The sequence below is a fragment of the Carcharhinus amblyrhynchos genome, chromosome 13 (assembly GCF_965287045.1).
Source record: "Carcharhinus amblyrhynchos chromosome 13, sCarAmb.v2.hapA, whole genome shotgun sequence".
Taxonomy (NCBI): Eukaryota; Metazoa; Chordata; class Chondrichthyes; order Carcharhiniformes; family Carcharhinidae; genus Carcharhinus; species Carcharhinus amblyrhynchos.
The window spans coordinates 69727239-69745092 of record NC_137336.1 but is presented as its reverse complement, the minus strand read 5'-3'; positions in this window follow the sequence as shown (position 1 = coordinate 69745092).

Sequence of the window (17854 nt, the reverse complement as noted above, 5' to 3'; positions counted from 1 at the left end):
CACTGTACCAGTTTCTCATTTTATTGAGATACACACATTGGCAGAATATCAGCCAAATAGCATTCACTACGCGATGGTATTCAGAGAAACATTGGAACCTATTGTGGATTTTTTCAAATTTGCTGAATTTATCGACATTAGGACTTTACCACTTTCTCATTTCACTGTGTACACACATTGGCAGCATATCAGCCAAATGGCATTCACTACTCGAAAGTATTCTGAGAAACTTTGGAACCTAACGTGGATTTCTTCAAACTTGCTGAACTCACCGAGACAAAACTTGACCACTTTCTCATTTTATTGAGATACACACATTGGCAGAATATCAGCCAAATGGCATTCACTCCTCGAAAGTATTCTGAGAAACTATGGAACCTAACGTGGATTTCTTCAAACTTCCTTAACTCACCGAGACAAACACTTTACCACTTTCTCATTTCATTGAGATACACACATTGGCAGAATATCAGCCAAATGGCATTCACTACTCGGAGGTATTCAGAGAAACATTGCAAAGTGTTGTGGATTTCTACAAACTTGCTGAACTCATCGAGATAAGGACTTTAGCACTTTCTCATTTCACTGAGATACAGACATTTGCAGAATATCAGCCAAATGGCATTCACTCCTCGTAAAGTATTCTGAGAAACTTTGGAACCTAACGTCGATTTTTGCAACATGCTGAACTCATCGAGATAAGGACTTTACCACTTTCTCATTTCATTGAGGTACATACATTGGCAGAATATCAGCCAAATGGCATTCACTCCTTGAAAGTATTCTGAGAAACTTTGGAACCTAACGTGGATTTCTTCAAACTTGCTGAACTCATCGAGATAAGGACTTTACCACTTTCTCATTTTATGGAGATACACACATTGGCAGAATATCAGCTAAATGTCATTCACTACTCGAAGGTATTCAGAGAATCATTGGAAAGTGTTGGTGATTTCTTCAAACTTGCTGAACTCATCGAGATGAGGACTTTACCACTTTCTCATTTTATAGAGATACACACATTGGCAGGATATCAGCCTAATGGCATTCACTACTCGCACGCATTGAGAGAAACTTTGGAACCTATTGTGGATTCCTTCAAACTTGCTGAACTCATCGAGGTAAGGACTTTACCACTTTCTCAATTTATTGAGATACACACATTGGCAGCATATCAGCCAAATGGCTTTCAGTACTCGCAGGCATTCAGCGAAACATTGGAACCTATTGTGGATTTCGTCCATCTTGCTGAACTCATCGAGATGAAGACTTTACGACTTTCTCCTTTCATTGAGATACACACATTGGCAGAATATCAGCCAAATGGCATTCACTACTCGAAGGTATTCAGAGAAACATTGGAAAGTGTTGTGGATTTCTTCAAACTTGCTGAACTCATCGAGATACGGACTTTACCACTTTCTCATTTCATTGAGATACAGACATTGGCAGAATATCAGGCAAATGGCATTCACTCCACGACAGTATTCTGAGAAACTTTGGAAGCTAAAGTGGATTTCTTCAAATTTGCTTAACTCACCAATACAAACACTTTACCACTTCCTCATTTTATTGAGATACACACATTGGCAGAAGTACAGCCAAATGGCATTCACTGCTCGAAGGTATTCAGCGAAACTTTGGAACTTATTGTGGATTTCTCCAACTTGCTGATCTCATCGAGATAAGCACTTTACCACTTTCTCAGTTCATTGAGATACACACATTGGCAGAATATCAGCCAAATGGCATTCACTGCTCGAAGGTATTCAAAGAAACTTTGGTACCTATAGGGGATTTCTTCCAACTTACTGAACTCATCGAGATATAAACACTTTACCACTTTCACATTTCATTGAAATACACACATTGGCAGAATATCAGCCAAATGGCATTCACTCCTCGAAAGTATTCTGAGAAACATTGGAAAGTGTTGTGGATTTGTTCAAACTTGCTGAACTCATCGAGATAAGGACTTTACCACTTTCTCATTTCATTGAGATACACAGATCGGCAGAATATCAGCCAAATGGCATTCACTCCTCGAAAGTATTCTGAGAAACTATGGAACCTAACGTGGATTTCTTCAAACTTGCTTAACTCACCAAGACAAACTCTTCAGCACTTTCTCATTTCATTGAGATACACACATGGGCAGAATATCAGCCAAATGGCATTCACTCCTCGAAAGTATTCTGAGAAACTTTGGAAGCTAAAGTGGATTTCTTCAAATTTGCTTAACTCACCAATACAAACACTTTACCGCTTCCTCATTTTATTGAGATACACACATTGGCAGAATTACAGCCAAATGGCTTTCACTGCTCGAAGGTATTCAGCGAAACTTTGGAACTTATTGTGGATTTCTCCAACTTGCTGATCTCATCGAGATAAGCACTTTACCACTTTCTGAGTTCATTGTGATACACACATTGGCAGAATATCAGCCAAATGGCATTCCCTGCTCGAAGGTATTCAAAGAAACTATGGTACCTATAGGGGATTTCTTCCAACTTACTGAACTCATCGAGATAAACACTTTACCACTTTCTCATTTCATTGAAATACACACATTGGCAGAATATCAGCCAAATGGCATTCACTCCTCGAAAGTATTCTGAGAAACATTGGAAAGTGTTGTGGATTTGTTCAAACTTGCTGAACTCATCGAGATATGGACTGTACCACTTACTCACTTTATTGAGATACACACATTGGCAGAATATCAGCCAAATGGCAGTCACTACTCGCAGGCGTTCAGAGAAACATTGGAACCTATTGTGGATTTCTTCAAACTTGCTGAACTCATCAAGATAAGGAGTTTACCACTTTCTCATTTCATTGAGATACACAGATCGGCAGAATATCAGCCAAATGGCATTCACTCCTCGAAAGTATTCTGAGAAACTTTGGAACCGGACGTGGATTTCTTCAAACTTGCTTAACTCACCGATACAAACACTTTACCACTTTCTCATTTTACTGAGATACACACATTGGCAGAATATCAGCCAAATAGCATTCACTACTTGAAGGTATTCAGAGAGACATTGGAACATATTGTGGATTTCTTCAAACTTGCTGAACTCATCGTGATAAGGACTTTACCACTTTCTGATTTCATTGAGATACTTACATTGGCAGAACATCAGCCAAATGGCATTAACTCCTTGTAAGTATTCACATAAACATTGGAACCTAACGTGGATTTCTTCAAACTTCCTGAAGTCATCGAGATAAGCACTTTCCCTTTTTCTCATTTTATTGAGATACACACATTGGCAGAATATCAGCCAAGTGGCATTCACTACTCGAAGGTATTCCGAGAAACATTGGAAAGTGTTGTGGATTTCTTCAAACTTGCTGAACACATCGAGATAAGGACTTTACCGCTTTCTCATTTTATTGAGATACACACATTGGCAGAATATCAGCCAAATGGCATTCACTGCTCGAAAGTATTCTGAGAAACTTTGGAACCTAACGTGGATTTCTTCAAACTTCCTTAACTCACCGAGACAAACACTTTACCACTTTCTCATTTCATTGAGATTCACACATTGGCAGAATATCAGCCAAATGGCATTCACTACTCGGAGGTATTCAGAGAAACATTGCAAAGTGTTGTGGATTTCTACAAACTTGCTGAACTCATCGAGATAAGGACTTTAGCACTTTCTCATTTCACTGAGATACAGACATTTGCAGAATATCAGCCAAATGGCATTCACTCCTTGAAAGTATCCTGAGAAACTTTGGAACCTAACGTGGATTTCTTCAAACTTGCTGAACTCATCGAGATAAGGACCTTACCACTTTCTCATTTCATTGACGTACATACATTTGCAGAATATCAGCCAAATGGCATTCACTCCTCGAAAGTATTCTGAGAAACTATGGAACCTATCGTGGATTTCTTCAAACTTGCTTAACTCACCAAGACAAACTCTTCAGCACTTTCTCATTTCATTGAGATACACACATGGGCAGAATATCAGCCAAATGGCATTCACTCCTCGAAAGTATTCTGAGAAACTTTGGAAGCTAAAGTGGATTTCTTCAAATTTGCTTAACTCACCAATACAAACACTTTACCACTTCCTCATTTTATTGAGATACACACATTGGCAGAATTACAGCCAAATGGCATTCACTGCTCGAAGGTATTCAGCGAAACTTTGGAACTTATTGTGGATTTCTCCAACTTGCTGATCTCATCGAGATAAGCACTTTACCACTTTCTGAGTTCATTGTGATACACACATTGGCAGAATATCAGCCAAATGGCATTCCCTGCTCGAAGGTATTCAAAGAAACTATGGTACCTATAGGGGATTTCTTCCAACTTACTGAACTCATCGAGATAAACACTTTACCACTTTCTCATTTCATTGAAATACACACATTGGCAGAATATCAGCCAAATGGCATTCACTCCTCGAAAGTATTCTGAGAAACATTGGAAAGTGTTGTGGATTTGTTCAAACTTGCTGAACTCATCGAGATATGGACTTTACCACTTACTCACTTTATTGAGATACACACATTGGCAGAATATCAGCCAAATGGCAGTCACTACTCGCAGGCATTCAGAGAAACATTGGAACCTATTGTGGATTTCTTCAAACTTGCTGAACTCATCAAGATAAGGAGTTTACCACTTTCTCATTTCATTGAGATACACAGATCGGCAGAATATCAGCCAAATGGCATTCACTCCTCGAAAGTATTCTGAGAAACTTTGGAACCGGACGTGGATTTCTTCAAACTTGCTTAACTCACCGATACAAACACTTTACCACTTTCTCATTTTACTGAGATACACACATTGGCAGAATATCAGCCAAATAGCATTCACTACTTGAAGGTATTCAGAGAGACATTGGAACATATTGTGGATTTCTTCAAACTTGCTGAACTCATCGTGATAAGGACTTTACCACTTTCTGATTTCATTGAGATACTTACATTGGCAGAATATCAGCCAAATGGCATTCCCTGCTCGAAGGTATTCAAAGAAACTATGGTACCTATAGGGGATTTCTTCCAACTTACTGAACTCATCGAGATAAACACTTTACCACTTCCTCATTTTATTGAGATACACACATTGGCAGAAGTACAGCCAAATGGCATTCACTGCTCGAAGGTATTCAGCGAAACTTTGGAACTTACTGTGGATTTCTCCAACTTGCTGATCTCATCGAGATAAGCACTTTACCACTTTCTCAGTTCATTGAGATACACACATTGGCAGAATATCAGCCAAATGGCATTCACTACTCGAAGGTATTCAGAGAAACATTGGAACCTATTGTGGATTTCTTCAAACTTGCTGAACTCATCGAGATAAGGACTTTAGCACTTTCTCATTTCACTGAGATACAGACATTTGCAGAATATCAGCCAAATGGCATTCACTCCTCGAAAGTATTCTGAGAAACTGTGGAACATAACGTGGATTTCTTCAATCTTGCTTAACTCACCGAGGCAAACTCTTCAGCACTTTCTCATTTCATTGAGATACACACATGGGCAGAATATCAGCCAAATGGCATTCACTCCTCGAAAGTATTCTGAGAAACTTTGGAAGCTAAAGTGGATTTCTTCAACTTTGCTTAACTCACCAATACAAACACTTTACCACTTCCTCATTTTATTGAGATACACACATTGACAGAATTACAGCCAAATGGCATTCACTGCTCGAAGGTATTCAGCGAAACTTTGGAACTTATTGTGGATTTCTCCAACTTGCTGATCTCATCGAGATAAGCACTTTACCACTTTCTCAGTTCATTGAGATACACACATTGGCAGAATATCAGCCAAATGGCATTCACTGCTCGAAGGTATTCAAAGAAACTTTGGTACCTATAGGGGATTTCTTCCAACTTACTGAACTCATCGAGATAAACACTTTACCACTTTCACATTTCATGGAAATACACACATTGGCAGAATATCAGCCTAATGGCATTCACTCCTCGAAAGTATTCTGAGAAACATTGGAAAGTGTTGTGGATTTGTTCAAACTTGCTGAACTCATCGAGATAAGGACTTTACCACTTACTCACTTTATTGAGATACACACATTGGCAGAATATCAGCCAAATGGCAGTCACTACTCGCAGGCATTCAGAGAAACATTGGAACCTATTGTGGATTTCTTCAAACTTGCTGAACTCATCAAGATAAGGACTTTACCACTTTCTCATTTCATTGAGATACACAGATCGGCAGAATATCAGCCAAATGGCATTCACTCCTCGAAAGTATTCTGGGAAACTATGGAACCTAACGTGGATTTCTTCAAACTTGCTTAACTCACCGAGACAAACGCTTTGCCACTTTCTCATTTTATTGAGATACACACATTGGCAGAATATCAGCCAAATGGCATTCACTACTCGAAGGTATTCAGAGAAACATTGGAAAGTGTTGTGGATTTCTTCAAACTTGCTGAACTCATCGAGATACGGACTTTACCGCTTTCTCATTTCATTGAGATACAGACATTGGCAGAATATCAGGCAAACGGCATTCACTCCACGACAGTATTCTGAGAAACTTTGGAAGCTAAAGTGGATTTCTTCAAACTTGCTTAACTCACCGAGACAAACACTTTACCACTTTCTCATTTTATCGAGATACACACATTGGCAGAATATCAGCCAAATGGCATTTTCTACTCGAAAGTATTCTGAGAAATTTTGGACCCGAACGTGGATTTCTTCAAACTTGGTTAACTCACCGAGACAAACACTGTACCAGTTTCTCATTTTATTGAGATACACACATTGGCAGAATATCAGCCAAATAGCATTCACTACGCGATGGTATTCAGAGAAACATTGGAACCTATTGTGGATTTTTTCAAATTTGCTGAATTTATCGACATTAGGACTTTACCACTTTCTCATTTCACTGTGTACACACATTGGCAGCATATCAGCCAAATGGCATTCACTACTCGAAAGTATTCTGAGAAACTTTGGAACCTAACGTGGATTTCTTCAAACTTGCTTAACTCACCGAGACAAAACTTGACCACTTTCTCATTTTATTGAGATACACACATTGGCAGAATATCAGCCAAATGGCATTCACTCCTCGAAAGTATTCTGAGAAACTATGGAACCTAACGTGGATTTCTTCAAACTTCCTTAACTCACCGAGACAAACACTTTACCACTTTCTCATTTCATTGAGATACACACATTGGCAGAATATCAGCCAAATGGCATTCACTACTCGGAGGTATTCAGAGAAACATTGCAAAGTGTTGTGGATTTCTACAAACTTGCTGAACTCATCGAGATAAGGACTTTAGCACTTTCTCATTTCACTGAGATACAGACATTTGCAGAATATCAGCCAAATGGCATTCACTCCTCGTAAAGTATTCTGAGAAACTTTGGAACCTAACGTGGATTTTTGCAACATGCTGAACTCATCGAGATAAGGACTTTACCACTTTCTCATTTCATTGAGGTGGTACATACATTGGCAGAATATCAGCCAAATGGCATTCACTCCTTGAAAGTATTCTGAGAAACTTTGGAACCTAACGTGGATTTCTTCAAACTTGCTGAACTCATCGAGATAAGGACTTTACCACTTTCTCATTTTATGGAGATACACACATTGGCAGAATATCAGCTAAATGTCATTCCCTACTGGAAGGTATTCAGAGAATCATTGGAAAGTGTTGGTGATTTCTTCAAACTTGCTGAACTCATCGAGATGAGGACTTTACCACTTTCTCATTTTATAGAGATACACACATTGGCAGGATATCAGCCTAATGGCATTCACTACTCGCACGCATTGAGAGAAACTTTGGAACCTATTGTGGATTCCTTCAAACTTGCTGAACTCATCGAGGTAAGGACTTTACCACTTTCTCAATTTATTGAGATACACACATTGGCAGCATATCAGCCAAATGGCATTCACTACTCGGAGGTATTCAGAGAAACATTGCAAAGTGTTGTGGATTTCTACAAACTTGCTGAACTCATCGAGATAAGGACTTTAGCACTTTCTCATTTCACTGAGATACAGACATTTGCAGAATATCAGCCAAATGGCATTCACTCCTTGAAAGTATCCTGAGAAACTTTGGAACCTAACGTGGATTTCTTCAAACTTGCTGAACTCATCGAGATAAGGACTTTACCACTTTCTCATTTCATTGACGTACATACATTTGCAGAATATCAGCCAAATGGCATTCACTCCTCGAAAGTATTCTGAGAAACTATGGAACCTATCGTGGATTTCTTCAAACTTGCTTAACTCACCAAGACAAACTCTTCAGCACTTTCTCATTTCATTGAGATACACACATGGGCAGAATATCAGCCAAATGGCATTCACTCCTCGAAAGTATTCTGAGAAACTTTGGAAGCTAAAGTGGATTTCTTCAAATTTGCTTAACTCACCAATACAAACACTTTACCACTTCCTCATTTTATTGAGATACACACATTGGCAGAATTACAGCCAAATGGCATTCACTGCTCGAAGGTATTCAGCGAAACTTTGGAACTTATTGTGGATTTCTCCAACTTGCTGATCTCATCGAGATAAGCACTTTACCACTTTCTGAGTTCATTGTGATACACACATTGGCAGAATATCAGCCAAATGGCATTCCCTGCTCGAAGGTATTCAAAGAAACTATGGTACCTATAGGGGATTTCTTCCAACTTACTGAACTCATCGAGATAAACACTTTACCACTTTCTCATTTCATTGAAATACACACATTGGCAGAATATCAGCCAAATGGCATTCACTCCTCGAAAGTATTCTGAGAAACATTGGAAAGTGTTGTGGATTTGTTCAAACTTGCTGAACTCATCGAGATATGGACTTTACCACTTACTCACTTTATTGAGATACACACATTGGCAGAATATCAGCCAAATGGCAGTCACTACTCGCAGGCATTCAGAGAAACATTGGAACCTATTGTGGATTTCTTCAAACTTGCTGAACTCATCAAGATAAGGAGTTTACCACTTTCTCATTTCATTGAGATACACAGATCGGCAGAATATCAGCCAAATGGCATTCACTCCTCGAAAGTATTCTGAGAAACTTTGGAACCGGACGTGGATTTCTTCAAACTTGCTTAACTCACCGATACAAACACTTTACCACTTTCTCATTTTACTGAGATACACACATTGGCAGAATATCAGCCAAATAGCATTCACTACTTGAAGGTATTCAGAGAGACATTGGAACATATTGTGGATTTCTTCAAACTTGCTGAACTCATCGTGATAAGGACTTTACCACTTTCTGATTTCATTGAGATACTTACATTGGCAGAATATCAGCCAAATGGCATTCCCTGCTCGAAGGTATTCAAAGAAACTATGGTACCTATAGGGGATTTCTTCCAACTTACTGAACTTATCGAGATAAACACTTTACCACTTCCTCATTTTATTGAGATACACACATTGGCAGAAGTACAGCCAAATGGCATTCACTGCTCGAAGGTATTCAGCGAAACTTTGGAACTTACTGTGGATTTCTCCAACTTGCTGATCTCATCGAGATAAGCACTTTACCACTTTCTCAGTTCATTGAGATACACACATTGGCAGAATATCAGCCAAATGGCATTCACTACTCGAAGGTATTCAGAGAAACATTGGAACCTATTGTGGATTTCTTCAAACTTGCTGAACTCATCGAGATAAGGACTTTAGCACTTTCTCATTTCACTGAGATACAGACATTTGCAGAATATCAGCCAAATGGCATTCACTCCTCGAAAGTATTCTGAGAAACTGTGGAACATAACGTGGATTTCTTCAATCTTGCTTAACTCACCGAGGCAAACTCTTCAGCACTTTCTCATTTCATTGAGATACACACATGGGCAGAATATCAGCCAAATGGCATTCACTCCTCGAAAGTATTCTGAGAAACTTTGGAAGCTAAAGTGGATTTCTTCAACTTTGCTTAACTCACCAATACAAACACTTTACCACTTCCTCATTTTATTGAGATACACACATTGACAGAATTACAGCCAAATGGCATTCACTGCTCGAAGGTATTCAGCGAAACTTTGGAACTTATTGTGGATTTCTCCAACTTGCTGATCTCATCGAGATAAGCACTTTACCACTTTCTCAGTTCATTGAGATACACACATTGGCAGAATATCAGCCAAATGGCATTCACTGCTCGAAGGTATTCAAAGAAACTTTGGTACCTATAGGGGATTTCTTCCAACTTACTGAACTCATCGAGATAAACACTTTACCACTTTCACATTTCATTGAAATACACACATTGGCAGAATATCAGCCTAATGGCATTCACTCCTCGAAAGTATTCTGAGAAACATTGGAAAGTGTTGTGGATTTGTTCAAACTTGCTGAACTCATCGAGATAAGGACTTTACCACTTACTCACTTTATTGAGATACACACATTGGCAGAATATCAGCCAAATGGCAGTCACTACTCGCAGGCATTCAGAGAAACATTGGAACCTATTGTGGATTTCTTCAAACTTGCTGAACTCATCAAGATAAGGACTTTACCACTTTCTCATTTCATTGAGATACACAGATCGGCAGAATATCAGCCAAATGGCATTCACTCCTCGAAAGTATTCTGGGAAACTATGGAACCTAACGTGGATTTCTTCAAACTTGCTTAACTCACCGAGACAAACGCTTTGCCACTTTCTCATTTTATTGAGATACACACATTGGCAGAATATCAGCCAAATGGCATTCACTACTCGAAGGTATTCAGAGAAACATTGGAAAGTGTTGTGGATTTCTTCAAACTTGCTGAACTCATCGAGATACGGACTTTACCGCTTTCTCATTTCATTGAGATACAGACATTGGCAGAATATCAGGCAAACGGCATTCACTCCACGACAGTATTCTGAGAAACTTTGGAAGCTAAAGTGGATTTCTTCAAACTTGCTTAACTCACCGAGACAAACACTTTACCACTTTCTCATTTTATCGAGATACACACATTGGCAGAATATCAGCCAAATGGCATTTTCTACTCGAAAGTATTCTGAGAAATTTTGGACCCGAACGTGGATTTCTTCAAACTTGGTTAACTCACCGAGACAAACACTGTACCAGTTTCTCATTTTATTGAGATACACACATTGGCAGAATATCAGCCAAATAGCATTCACTACGCGATGGTATTCAGAGAAACATTGGAACCTATTGTGGATTTTTTCAAATTTGCTGAATTTATCGACATTAGGACTTTACCACTTTCTCATTTCACTGTGTACACACATTGGCAGCATATCAGCCAAATGGCATTCACTACTCGAAAGTATTCTGAGAAACTTTGGAACCTAACGTGGATTTCTTCAAACTTGCTTAACTCACCGAGACAAAACTTGACCACTTTCTCATTTTATTGAGATACACACATTGGCAGAATATCAGCCAAATGGCATTCACTCCTCGAAAGTATTCTGAGAAACTATGGAACCTAACGTGGATTTCTTCAAACTTCCTTAACTCACCGAGACAAACACTTTACCACTTTCTCATTTCATTGAGATACACACATTGGCAGAATATCAGCCAAATGGCATTCACTACTCGGAGGTATTCAGAGAAACATTGCAAAGTGTTGTGGATTTCTACAAACTTGCTGAACTCATCGAGATAAGGACTTTAGCACTTTCTCATTTCACTGAGATACAGACATTTGCAGAATATCAGCCAAATGGCATTCACTCCTCGTAAAGTATTCTGAGAAACTTTGGAACCTAACGTGGATTTTTGCAACATGCTGAACTCATCGAGATAAGGACTTTACCACTTTCTCATTTCATTGAGGTGGTACATACATTGGCAGAATATCAGCCAAATGGCATTCACTCCTTGAAAGTATTCTGAGAAACTTTGGAACCTAACGTGGATTTCTTCAAACTTGCTGAACTCATCGAGATAAGGACTTTACCACTTTCTCATTTTATAGAGATACACACATTGGCAGGATATCAGCCTAATGGCATTCACTACTCGCACGCATTGAGAGAAACTTTGGAACCTATTGTGGATTCCTTCAAACTTGCTGAACTCATCGAGGTAAGGACTTTACCACTTTCTCAATTTATTGAGATACACACATTGGCAGCATATCAGCCAAATGGCTTTCAGTACTCGCAGGCATTCAGCGAAACATTGGAACCTATTGTGGATTTCGTCCATCTTGCTGAACTCATCGAGATGAAGACTTTACGACTTTCTCCTTTCATTGAGATACACACATTGGCAGAATATCAGCCAAATGGCATTCACTACTCGAAGGTATTCAGAGAAACATTGGAAAGTGTTGTGGATTTCTTCAAACTTGCTGAACTCATCGAGATACGGACTTTACCACTTTCTCATTTCATTGAGATACAGACATTGGCAGAATATCAGGCAAATGGCATTCACTCCACGACAGTATTCTGAGAAACTTTGGAAGCTAAAGTGGATTTCTTCAAATTTGCTTAACTCACCAATACAAACACTTTGCCACTTCCTCATTTTATTGAGATACACACATTGGCAGAAGTACAGCCAAATGGCATTCACTGCTCGAAGGTATTCAGCGAAACTTTGGAACTTATTGTGGATTTCTCCAACTTGCTGATCTCATCGAGATAAGCACTTTACCACTTTCTCAGTTCATTGAGATACACACATTGGCAGAATATCAGCCAAATGGCATTCACTGCTCGAAGGTATTCAAAGAAACTTTGGTACCTATAGGGGATTTCTTCCAACTTACTGAACTCATCGAGATATAAACACTTTACCACTTTCACATTTCATTGAAATACACACATTGGCAGAATATCAGCCAAATGGCATTCACTCCTCGAAAGTATTCTGAGAAACATTGGAAAGTGTTGTGGATTTGTTCAAACTTGCTGAACTCATCGAGATAAGGACTTTACCACTTTCTCATTTCATTGAGATACACAGATCGGCAGAATATCAGCCAAATGGCATTCACTCCTCGAAAGTATTCTGAGAAACTATGGAACCTAACGTGGATTTCTTCAAACTTGCTTAACTCACCAAGACAAACTCTTCAGCACTTTCTCATTTCATTGAGATACACACATGGGCAGAATATCAGCCAAATGGCATTCACTCCTCGAAAGTATTCTGAGAAACTTTGGAAGCTAAAGTGGATTTCTTCAAATTTGCTTAACTCACCAATACAAACACTTTACCGCTTCCTCATTTTATTGAGATACACACATTGGCAGAATTACAGCCAAATGGCATTCACTGCTCGAAGGTATTCAGCGAAACTTTGGAACTTATTGTGGATTTCTCCAACTTGCTGATCTCATCGAGATAAGCACTTTACCACTTTCTGAGTTCATTGTGATACACACATTGGCAGAATATCAGCCAAATGGCATTCACTGCTCGAAGGTATTCAAAGAAACTATGGTACCTATAGGGGATTTCTTCCAACTTACTGAACTCATCGAGATAAACACTTTACCACTTTCTCATTTCATTGAAATACACACATTGGCAGAATATCAGCCAAATGGCATTCACTCCTCGAAAGTATTCTGAGAAACATTGGAAAGTGTTGTGGATTTGTTCAAACTTGCTGAACTCATCGAGATATGGACTTTACCACTTACTCACTTTATTGAGATACACACATTGGCAGAATATCAGCCAAATGGCAGTCACTACTCGCAGGCATTCAGAGAAACATTGGAACCTATTGTGGATTTCTTCAAACTTGCTGAACTCATCAAGATAAGGAGTTTACCACTTTCTCATTTCATTGAGATACACAGATCGGCAGAATATCAGCCAAATGGCATTCACTCCTCGAAAGTATTCTGAGAAACTTTGGAACCGGACGTGGATTTCTTCAAACTTGCTTAACTCACCGATACAAACACTTTACCACTTTCTCATTTTACTGAGATACACACATTGGCAGAATATCAGCCAAATAGCATTCACTACTTGAAGGTATTCAGAGAGACATTGGAACATATTGTGGATTTCTTCAAACTTGCTGAACTCATCGTGATAACGACTTTACCACTTTCTGATTTCATTGAGATACTTACATTGGCAGAACATCAGCCAAATGGCATTAACTCCTTGTAAGTATTCAGATAAACATTGGAACCTAACGTGGATTTCTTCAAACTTCCTGAAGTCATCGAGATAAGGACTTTACCTTTTTCTCATTTTATTGAGATACACACATTGGCAGAATATCAGCCAAGTGGCATTCACTACTCGAAGGTATTCCGAGAAACATTGGAAAGTGTTGTGGATTTCTTCAAACTTGCTGAACACATCGAGGTAAGGACTTTACCGCTTTCTCATTTTATTGAGATACACACATTGGCAGAATATCAGCCAAATGGCATTCACTGCTCGAAAGTATTCTGAGAAACTTTGGAACCTAACGTGGATTTCTTCAAACTTCCTTAACTCACCGAGACAAACACTTTACCACTTTCTCATTTCATTGAGATTCACACATTGGCAGAATATCAGCCAAATGGCATTCACTACTCGGAGGTATTCAGAGAAACATTGCAAAGTGTTGTGGATTTCTACAAACTTGCTGAACTCATCGAGATAAGGACTTTAGCACTTTCTCATTTCACTGAGATACAGACATTTGCAGAATATCAGCCAAATGGCATTCACTCCTTGAAAGTATCCTGAGAAACTTTGGAACCTAACGTGGATTTCTTCAAACTTTCTGAACTCATCGAGATAAGGACTTTACCACTTTCTCATTTCATTGACGTACATACATTTGCAGAATATCAGCCAAATGGCATTCACTCCTCGAAAGTATTCTGAGAAACTATGGAACCTATCGTGGATTTCTTCAAACTTGCTTAACTCACCCAGACAAACTCTTCAGCACTTTCTCATTTCATTGAGATACACACATGGGCAGAATATCAGCCAAATGGCATTCACTCCTCGAAAGTATTCTGAGAAACTTTGGAAGCTAAAGTGGATTTCTTCAAATTTGCTTAACTCACCAATACAAACACTTTACCACTTCCTCATTTTATTGAGATACACACATTGGCAGAATTACAGCCAAATGGCATTCACTGCTCGAAGGTATTCAGCGAAACTTTGGAACTTATTGTGGATTTCTCCAACTTGCTGATCTCATCGAGATAAGCACTTTACCACTTTCTGAGTTCATTGAGATACACACATTGGCAGAATATCAGCCAAATGGCATTCACTGCTCGAAGGTATTCAAAGAAACTTTGGTACCTATAGGGGATTTCTTCCAACTTACTGAACTCATCGAGATAAACACTTTACCACTTTCACATTTCATTGAAATACACACATTGGCAGAATATCAGCCATATGGCATTCACTACTCGACAGTATTCTAAGAAACTTTGGAAGCTATTTTGGACTACCTCTAACTTGCTGAACTCATCGAAATAAGCGCTTTACCACTTTCTCATTTCATTGAGATACACATTGGCAGAATATCAGCCAAATGGCATTCACTACTCGCAGGCATTCAGAGAAACATTGGAACCTATTGTGGATTTCTTCAAACTTGCTGAACTCATCGAGATAAGGACTTTACCACTTTCTCATTTCATTGAGATACACAGATCGGCAGAATATCAGCCAAATGGCATTCACTCCTCGAAAGTATTCTGGGAAACTATGGAACCTAACGTGGATTTCTTCAAACTTGCTTAACTCACCGAGACAAACGCTTTGCCACTTTCTCATTTTATTGAGATACACACATTGGCAGAATATCAGCCAAATGGCATTCACTACTCGAAGGTATTCAGAGAAACATTGGAAAGTGTTGTGGATTTCTTCAAACTTGCTGAACTCATCGAGATACGGACTTTACCACTTTCTCATTTCATTGAGATACAGACATTGGCAGAATATCAGGCAAATGGCATTCACTCCACGACAGTATTCTGAGAAACTTTGGAAGCTAAAGTGGATTTCTTCAAATTTGCTTAACTCACCAATACAAACACTTTACCACTTCCTCATTTTATTGAGATACACACATTGGCAGAAGTACAGCCAAATGGCATTCACTGCTCGAAGGTATTCAGCGAAACTTTGGAACTTATTGTGGATTTCTCCAACTTGCTGAGCTCATCGAGATAAGCACTTTACCACTTTCTGAGTTCATTGAGATACACACATTGGCAGAATATCAGCCAAATGGCATTCACTGCTCGAAGGTATTCAAAGAAACTATGGTACCTATAGGGGATTTCTTCCAACTTACTGAACTCATCGAGATAAACACTTTACCACTTTCACATTTCATTGAAATACACACATTGGCAGAATATCAGCCAAATGGCATTCACTCCTCGAAAGTATTCTGAGAAACATTGGAAAGTGTTGTGGATTTGTTCAAACTTGCTGAACTCATCGAGATAAGGACTTTACCACTAACTCACTTTATTGAGATACACACATTGGCAGAATATCAGCCAAATGGCATTCACTACTCGCAGGCATTCAGAGAAACATTGGAACCTATTGTGGATTTCTTCAAACTTGCTGAACTCATCAAGATAAGGACTTTACCACTTTCTCATTTCATTGAGATACACAGATCGGCAGAATATCAGCCAAATGGCATTCACTCCTCGAAAGTATTCTGGGAAACTATGGAACCTAACGTGGATTTCTTCAAACTTGCTTAACTCACCGAGACAAACGCTTTGCCACTTTCTCATTTTATTGAGATACACACATTGGCAGAATATCAGCCAAATGGCATTCACTACTCGAAGGTATTCAGAGAAACATTGGAAAGTGTTGTGGATTTCTTCAAACTTGCTGAACTCATCGAGATACGGACTTTACCACTTTCTCATTTCATTGAGATACAGACATTGGCAGAATATCAGGCAAATGGCATTCACTCCACGAAAGTATTCTGAGAAACTTTGGAAGCTAAAGTGGATTTCTTCAAATTTGCTTAACTCACCAATACAAACACTTTACCACTTCCTCATTTTATTGAGATACACACATTGGCAGAAGTACAGCCAAATGGCATTCACTGCTCGAAGGTATTCAGCGAAACTTTGGAACTTACTGTGGATTTCTCCAACTTGCTGATCTCATCGAGATAAGCACTTTACCACTTTCTCAGTTCATTGAGATACACACATTGGCAGAATATCAGCCAAATGGCATTCACTACTCGAAGGTATTCAGAGAAACATTGGAACCTATTGTGGATTTCTTCAAACTTGCTGAACTCATCGAGATAAGGACTTTAGCACTTTCTCATTTCACTGAGATACAGACATTTGCAGAATATCAGCCAAATGGCATTCACTCCTCGAAAGTATTCTGAGAAACTGTGGAACATAACGTGGATTTCTTCAATCTTGCTTAACTCACCGAGGCAAACACTTTACCACTTTCTCATTTCATTCAGATACACACATTGGCAGAATATCAGCCAAATGGCATTCACTCCTTGAAAGTATCCTGAGAAACTTTGGAACCTAACGTGGATTTCGTCAAACTTGCTGAACTCATCGAGATAAGGACTTTACCACTTTCTCATTTCATTGAGGTACATACATTTGCAGAATATCAGCCAAATGGCATTCACTCCTCGAAAGTATTCTGAGAAACTATGGAACCTAACGTGGATTTCTTCAAACTTGCTTAACTCACCAAGACAAACTCTTCAGCACTTTCTCATTTCATTGAGATACACACATGGGCAGAATATCAGCCAAATGGCATTCACTCCTCGAAAGTATTCTGAGAAACTTTGGAAGC